Genomic DNA, 7,566 nt, shown 5'->3' with positions numbered 1-7,566 from the left:
TGGGTGAAATGAGGTCAGTGTGTCTCTTTCCAGAACTAAACAGACATTCCCACAACACAGAACGCAACACAACAGAGGTCCTTTTCTAAGGATATTCAGGATTGATATAGATGGCAATTCTGGCAAAGGCACATCATGCCAAGAAGCAGATCCCAAAGACAAGAATAAAACCAGGATGAAAGAAAACTGCAGGAAGATGGTCAGAACATAAATATCCAGGTATACGAGCCTAACATCTTTCTCCAGTTCTACTTTTATGGAGATAATTGAAATTGTAATAAATAAATAAAACCCTGCTGCTTCAGAAGGAGAAATCTGTGATCAAAGAGTTCTTTCAAGGTGCCATTAAAGTTAAGGCATTAAATATATGCTTGTATTGAAGCACATATTTAACCAGCTGAGGGCCTTTTATTTTTCAGCTGTTGGGAATGTTAGAGCCTAAGCCCCTGCCCGGGCTTCGCTCACTAGCAGCACTATCTTTGATTCAAGCATCAGTACATTTTACTGTGGTATCTTAAGGCTCAAACCTGCAAAACACCAACTTGAGTTAAGAAGTGCTGAGCGCCCTCAGCTGTCTGAAAAGCAGTTTGTTTTCAGCCAGAATTTCAAATCTCTGTTTACTGCCTCCAATAGCCTCGGAAAAATTCCCATTCTCTTTCTTTCAAAGCAAATTCTTCCCAGTACTCGCCACTTTCCCAGTGAGAGTGCAATGGCAGGCTCTGGATTTCTGTGTTGCAGAGGACGTGCGCTGCATGTTTTCCACCAAGCAGGGCAGATTACCCCCGTTGTGCCTGGGAGGCAGAGCAGAAGTGCTGAGCAGCTGGGGCTGGCATCCCTCTGGGATCTAGGCACCACTGAGAGCTGGGGTACCCCTCTGTGGTCTGCAGGGCAGATGTCCATGAAAGACCTCTCCCATGATGGTAACATCCTTTCTTGATCCCACAAGCTCTCTCTGCCTTGGGATTCAAGGTTTTCAAACACACTAGTTTCATGCAGAGTTTATGCCAGCATAAACCAGCACAGCTGCTCAAAGAATCAGATCTTCCTCCCCTCTATCAGAAAATCATAGAATCACAGACGGGTTTGGGTCAGAAGGGACCTTTACAGGTCATCAGTTCCAACCCATGGGCAGGGTCATCTTGCACTAGATCAGGTTGCTCAAAGCCCCGTCCAACCTGGCATTGAACACTTCAAATGACGGGGCAGCTACAGGTTCTCTGGGCAATCTGTGCCAGGGTCTCACCACTGTCATGATAAAGAATTTCTTCCTTATGTCCAATTTAAATCTACCCTCTTACAGTTTAAAACTGTTGCCCTTTGTCCCTGTCGCTACAGGTCCTGGTAAAAAGTCTCTCCATCTTTCTTATAAGCCCCCTTTAGTATTGAAAGGCCTCAATAATGTGTCCCCAGAGTCTTCTCTTTTCCAGGCTGAATAACCCAAACTTTCTCATCCTTTCTTCACAGAGGAGGCATTCCAGCCCTCTGATCTTTTTCATGGCCCTCTGGACACACTCCAACAGGTTCAAAAGTCTTCCACCAGTTGTGTGAGCATATGGTGAGCCAGCACAAGGGGAAATGATTTAGGTAAAAACTGATCCAGGTTAAAATCTCTGGCCTGGTTCACTCTGATCTGCCTGTCTGCATGTCTCTTTCAAAGGCAGTGCTGTCTTACACAGGCTTAAACACTGTATAAACTCTGCGCTCCAAGCCTCCTTGCAGGAGGCGTGTTCCTGGGTATGCTGGGGTATTCCTACAGTCATCACAGAGACAAGCCAAGGCTGCAACATGAGAAGGTCCCCTAAGTGATGAGAGAAACATTGCAGTTTGTGAGATGTGCTTGCAAGCTTCATTTCCACTCAGTAGCAGCCACAATATCTCAAGAGCAAGATAAGGATATGATTCCATATGCTCTGGAGTACTGTTGAGGGTTCATGGCTTCTAGAGCCAGATGGCCCAAAAAGCCCCTGCTAGCTCCTACCGTGGATGCTATCCAGGGTCTCTCATTGGGAAACTCTGTACTGTCACAACCTCCATAATGTTGCTGTAATTGTGCTCTTAGTGGTTTGTAACACCTGATACAGTCTTCACTGCATCCTATCAAAAATGCCAGTGCATTCACTACAACAGCAGTATTTCCCTCCTCTGGACTGTGTAAAAAGGAAAGTAGTGATGAGTGCACTCACACAACCCACCAGAAGTGATATTTTCCACACTCAATAGGAGAGCAGATTGTAGAGTCGAAGAGCCCTTCAACCAAAATCATAGCAAGATATCTGAGGTAAAAACAAACTAAGGGTCACGTATGACTAAAAATATTAGAAGCAGCGGATTTTCAGAAGGATTTAAGTGGTAAAATTCATGAAGAATCTATTTGCCTCCAGGGTTTAGTTGAGTTACATTTTTAAAAATAATGTTATGCTTCCACCCAAATATTTTTGTTTTAAGCATCTCTTAGCAGCCAGGAAGCAATGTTTCCTTTATGTTACAATGCACGATGGGAGCCTGGCTCATCTCTCCCCGTGGCCCATATGGTGGTACAGAGCTGCAGACGTCGTTCTCTTTTAACGATGAACACGGGTGCATTTCAGGATAAAGAAAACAGTATTATCTGCGAGAGGTTTTTGCCACAGTACTTTCAGAATAGAGGCTTCCTCAGCACTGTTCTGGCTTCATTTCCTCTTGCAGCTTTATAGAATCACTGCAGATCTCCCCTACGTGGAAACATTGAGTCATTTCTTCCAAGGGGAGCACACTGCGCTGGACAGACCACTGCTCTCTCTGGACAAGGTGCAGTCGTTGCTCTTTGGCTGTCCAAGACTTCTCCATCTGACCTGGAATCACCATGTCTCATTCTCCTCTCTCCATGGGTCTCCAATTCCTTCCCAATAAATCCCTAAAATAGTTCCACTTGTACTTTTGACCATCCTTAGGCAAAAGTAAACCTCCCCCCCCCTTCTCCTAGCCCTGGGTCACGTTTGCTCGCTGATCTGCGTGTTTTTTCCAGCATGGCTGTACTTGGCAGCAGTGCCACATTCCAAGGGCTTCAGACATTTTCTCAGTCTGCTGCCTTCTGGGTCCAAATTTCACACTCAGAAAGAGCAAAAGAAAAGGGCAAAGACGCCTGTGTTTTTAAACACTTTTGGTATTCTGGAGCTCCTGTCCTGTTCAACCGACAATCTGGAAAGGGAATTGGTGCCACCTATTGGAACGAGAAAACAAGGACACCTGTCAGTTTGGCTTTTAGCTTTTCTGCACATTTATCCATTTAATTTTTTCCTCCACCTTTACCATCAAGGGTGTAAGGACAGAATGAGCAGCATCTGCTGACATGGCAGCTGTTGAGTGACATGTACGGCTTCCTGAGTGGACACCAATATCTGCTGAGTGGTCAAGAAAGCAGAAGACAACCCAAACAAGGATCCTGTAGTACTGTCAATGGCAGTTTTTCCGCAGTCACGAGTCAGTTCGTCTCTTCTGAACTGTCAAAATCACGAAACCACCAGACTTGTGGTTAACATTTCACTCTCCTTCTCAGAAAAAAAGACTAAAGCATCCTACTGACAGACAGAAAATTACTTTTTCATCAGGGCTTCTAATGCAGGGCCATGTACCTAGAGGAAATAGCATGCAGTACTTTTGTAGCTTGCTGCTCTTGCTAGACTCAGAATAACTGGGGACATTTGACTCCAATCACTAAATTTATTAGAAAAAAAAATTATAGATAATATTTTTGACTAGTGATGGAATGAGTTTGTTTCAAGAAAGACATCAGAGCTGACAGTGAGGACTTCCAGCAACTTGGCACAATCTAACTGCAACTCATCTGAAAAAAGAAAAAGCTGAAAAGGAAAAATGTTACATTACAATTTCTCTACATACCAGCAAGCTCCAAATTAGATCATCTAAAAGCTGTGGTAGAGGTACTATTTTTACTCTTTTATGTCATTGCACAGGGATGTTATATAATTGCAGTTGTAAAAGAAGTTATCCATTTGGCTCTATGTGGGAGTGAAAGTGGTACATGACACACTGTACTAAACTGCGCAGAATGGCCAAAAGCAATTAGTTAGATACAATTTTTGGCGCTACCTTTGTTTCATATATCCTGCCCACAACAGGGTTTCCAGACTAAAAACATGATCTTGGGTCACTTTTTTATACTGCTTTATTTCTGTAATCTCTTGGCTTCCTGGATGTCGCATCTGATGATTCTCCCTTTGAAGGTAGTATCAGTATCAATAGAAATAGGTTCAATATTGGACTGATAATCAGAAATCCATGATGATCCCAGATTGAACATACTGTACCATCTGTTAATGGCAGATAAACATTCAGATCATACATGTGACTTTCACACTCTTTGTAGTTGTTTTACTATAGATGATAATCTAAGGTCTGACACTGCTTAATGTAAATTTTACCAGCAGGCTCCGAGTCCTCTCCAGGACATGGCAGCATTTAATCATTGGAAAAAATGAATGCATTTCATTATCATATTCTTCTCTCTAGGTTATGGTGACATTCACTACACAGTACTGCTGACTGCAGAAGTTGGATGCACTTCACAACATCCCCTCTCGCCCACTTAATCTGCTCAAAGCCTGCAAAGAACATATCTTTATGGTCTTTTCAAATTACCTGTCAATTGGAAATTAAGCTTAATCAGCAAATCTGAAGTCACAGCAAACACACCAGCATTTAGATTGGCAAGAAGCCCAGGTATTAATCAAGGGTAGTAGTCCTTCCACAGACCTGTGGATACTTCTGTGGACAGAATAAAGCAAAGCTGCTTTAGGATTGCTCAGAGGAAGCAATCCAGATTTGTATATTCATAGTGTCCTGTGAGAAAAGACAGTCTTTAAACTACATCAGTAGAGTATCTATGGGATCCTGGCCAATATAAGGTGTTTCCAGCAGCTACCACAGCAACACTCAGAAGCAAGAAGGCAATGCTGAGACTCAAAATTTTGACAGAAAGAGTAGAGCCAGTGTAGAAGAGTCAAAGGCAGCACAAGTTCCACATAATATAAAACAGACAGACAGACAGGTAAAACTTAAGCCCTGTGTGTACATATGTAGAGATATACATAGAGACATGTTCTTTGTATCAAAGCTTTCTGAAGTTCAAGCCTTTGTCCCAGCTTTGTTAGATTCTCAGGGTTCAGTTCTTGGACAACTGCAAAAACAACATCCAAGCCATTAGCCCAGGGCGATGCGAAGATAATTCAGCACAACCCTCAGTCATTTCAGACTAAGCTAAGCTGCATTATCTCACATTTGCTAGGGAGTAAGGGTGTACATAGAGACTGTTTCCATGGCACAGCTGCTGCAAGGGAATTTCTTAAGTAATTTGACTGAATCTGAGCCCTCAGACCCGGGGCTGATCAATGTCTACTTTTGCAAACAAATGTTATGGACTGGCTTGGGGAAAGTTGGACACTTTTAAACCTCTTGCCTCAAAATATTTACCATCTGTGGAGTACAGCATAGATAGATGAGCTGCTCATAACTCATCCCAGCAGCTCAGACCACTCACCGGAGAGTTAGAACAGAAGTCTCCTTCCTTCACAGAGACAACACACTCGACTCCTGCGTGTTACCCACGACCTGCAGAACAGACAAAACAAATTAATCACGTGGTGAAAAAAAATCTGAACAAAATAGGTGGCCCCAAACAGTTATTTTCTCCATTGCATTTCCACAACACTGATGTGCAGCAACAGAGTTTTGTGCAAACACTCTAATGTTCCTTAGAAGCATTTATTTCTTTTACATAAAAAACTTGAATTCTCTCATTTTTTATTTTTCACTAGTCCTCTTTGGTTATTTCTAGCCCTCCCCTATCTACATGGGCTTTAATTTTTCTTTGGATTTTAAAAAGCAAAATGTTTCATTCCAACTAGAATCAGAGACATCACGTCTGATTCTAAGCAACCCTCCTCCATTTTACAACTGCAAGCAAGGAAGGATTGTTCTGTTCCGGCATATGGATCTCTTCAAAAATAGACTGAATTGTGAGATACATAGATCTGATTGGCAGTGAAGCACACACTGAAGTGCTAAACTGCTCCCCCAAAACTTGGATATTTGCTGCCTAAATAAGATCTGTTCCCAAAAATGAATTCTCAGTACTAAAAACAGATCTGGGATTACTGTGGGAACAGCTATCGTAAGTGTAATAAAGTAGCAAACCCTTTAAGTTCCTCTGACAAGTAGAAGTTAGTTGATTTTTCTCTTCTTTTACCTTTGCTGCACGTGCAGTAAGGTCCTGCAGCTTGCAAAAACTTAGCTCGGAGCTCAAATAAAAAGCCATGATGAGCTGCTAGTATTTCTGTCCCTCGTTGTCACAGAAGCTACCTTTTTTGTCCCTCTTACACCCATACACTCCTGTCTAACACACCAGCCATGGATGAAGTGATGGGAGATGACAGTTATTCAGAGATCACACTCCCTCAAGCAGAGAAGATCTCAGTGTACCTACAAGGAGCCAGATTCCATTTGTTAGCAGTGTGAAGAACAAAGCACATAGTTTATGGGCTCAGCACACATAAATCTATCATACCTGTTCTTTGCACACACATGGTCCCAAATGTTTGCTGGTTTTATTTTGAGGAAGATTTGTAACCTGCACCCTCAGTTCAAACGCTTAAATTCCTCAGCTGTAAAAGGATTGTCCCCTGACAGTGTCTACCATCCACCTTGCACCTCTCTCCTCTCCCTCGTGCTGGGGAGTGTCTGGCTGCAGCACTTGAAGAGGAGCTGGGGAAACAAGTCCACAGAAAGGCACGATTTCATTAAACAGCAGACAGTTCATAACTCCTAGGAGATATCAAAACTGCATCTTCAAATCAAAAGAGCTTATTTTCAAGCCATGCAGTTGTTCAATGGAAGAGTAATATTTTCCACATGGAAAGCTGACATTTTAGTTAAAAATGGCATTTTTCCCATTGACAGCAATATCATAGTCGGCCCTATTACCTAAGAACTGGCACTGAGATACTTCCAGCTTGGCATCTTGCTAAGGACAGTTACTAAGCACTGGGACTGTGCAGGATGAACCCCTCCATCCCTGGGAACCAGGCAATTAGACACTGCATCCAACCATGTCATCTGACAGCTGTTAACGGGCTACATCCCCATAGCGTGGCAAACCCCATCCTAATGAATTTGATAATGCCTGAAACATCGTTAGGCCCTGTGCAAAAAGCATTCCCTTTCGTACACCTCACACCTGCCACCTGATCTCATCTTCTAGGCCTCATGCGGCAAGAAGTCTCTCCTAATCGCCCCTCTTGAGGCTGCTCCCTGCTCCACCATAGCCTCTAGCCTTTCTTTCTTCTGTGGAGACCCACCATTTTACCCCCTGACGACTAGCGACCTTGCTTCTCCTTGGGGGATTCTGCCTGTTCCCGCCGGGCTGGCAGGCGCTGGGCTCCGAGGGGCGGAATCCGAGGGGGTGGTGAGGGAAGGGCGAGGGCGCCGGGCCGGGCAGGCGGAGGGAGGCCCGTGGCCCGGCCCTGCTGCCGGACTGGGCGGTGGGCGGGAAGCGCGGAGCTCGGAAAGTCC

At 43.9% G+C, this 7,566-nt stretch overlaps 1 long non-coding RNA gene across 2 annotated transcripts; it reads right to left on the bottom strand.

Annotated features, from left to right (window-relative positions):
• Nucleotides 1–3,379: 3,379 nt before the first annotated feature.
• LOC113491311 lies at nucleotides 3,380–6,795 on the bottom strand. 2 transcript variants are annotated; one of them, XR_003400374.1, is made up of 4 exons: nucleotides 6,563–6,795; nucleotides 5,537–5,607; nucleotides 4,639–4,764; nucleotides 3,380–3,479 (listed from the first exon to the last, which is right to left on the bottom strand). It is a non-coding gene; the product is annotated as an uncharacterized LOC113491311 (long non-coding RNA). The 2 variants fall into 2 exon arrangements; XR_003400373.1 differs by lacking the exon at nucleotides 6,563–6,795 and having other exon boundaries at nucleotides 5,537–5,639.
• Nucleotides 6,796–7,566: the final 771 nt, after the last annotated feature.

Source organism: Athene cunicularia, assembly GCF_003259725.1.
Source record: "Athene cunicularia isolate RWA chromosome 1 unlocalized genomic scaffold, athCun1 chr1_part2, whole genome shotgun sequence".
NCBI lineage: Eukaryota > Metazoa > Chordata > Aves > Strigiformes > Strigidae > Athene > Athene cunicularia.
This window is presented reverse-complemented; position numbering and strand designations above follow the sequence as displayed.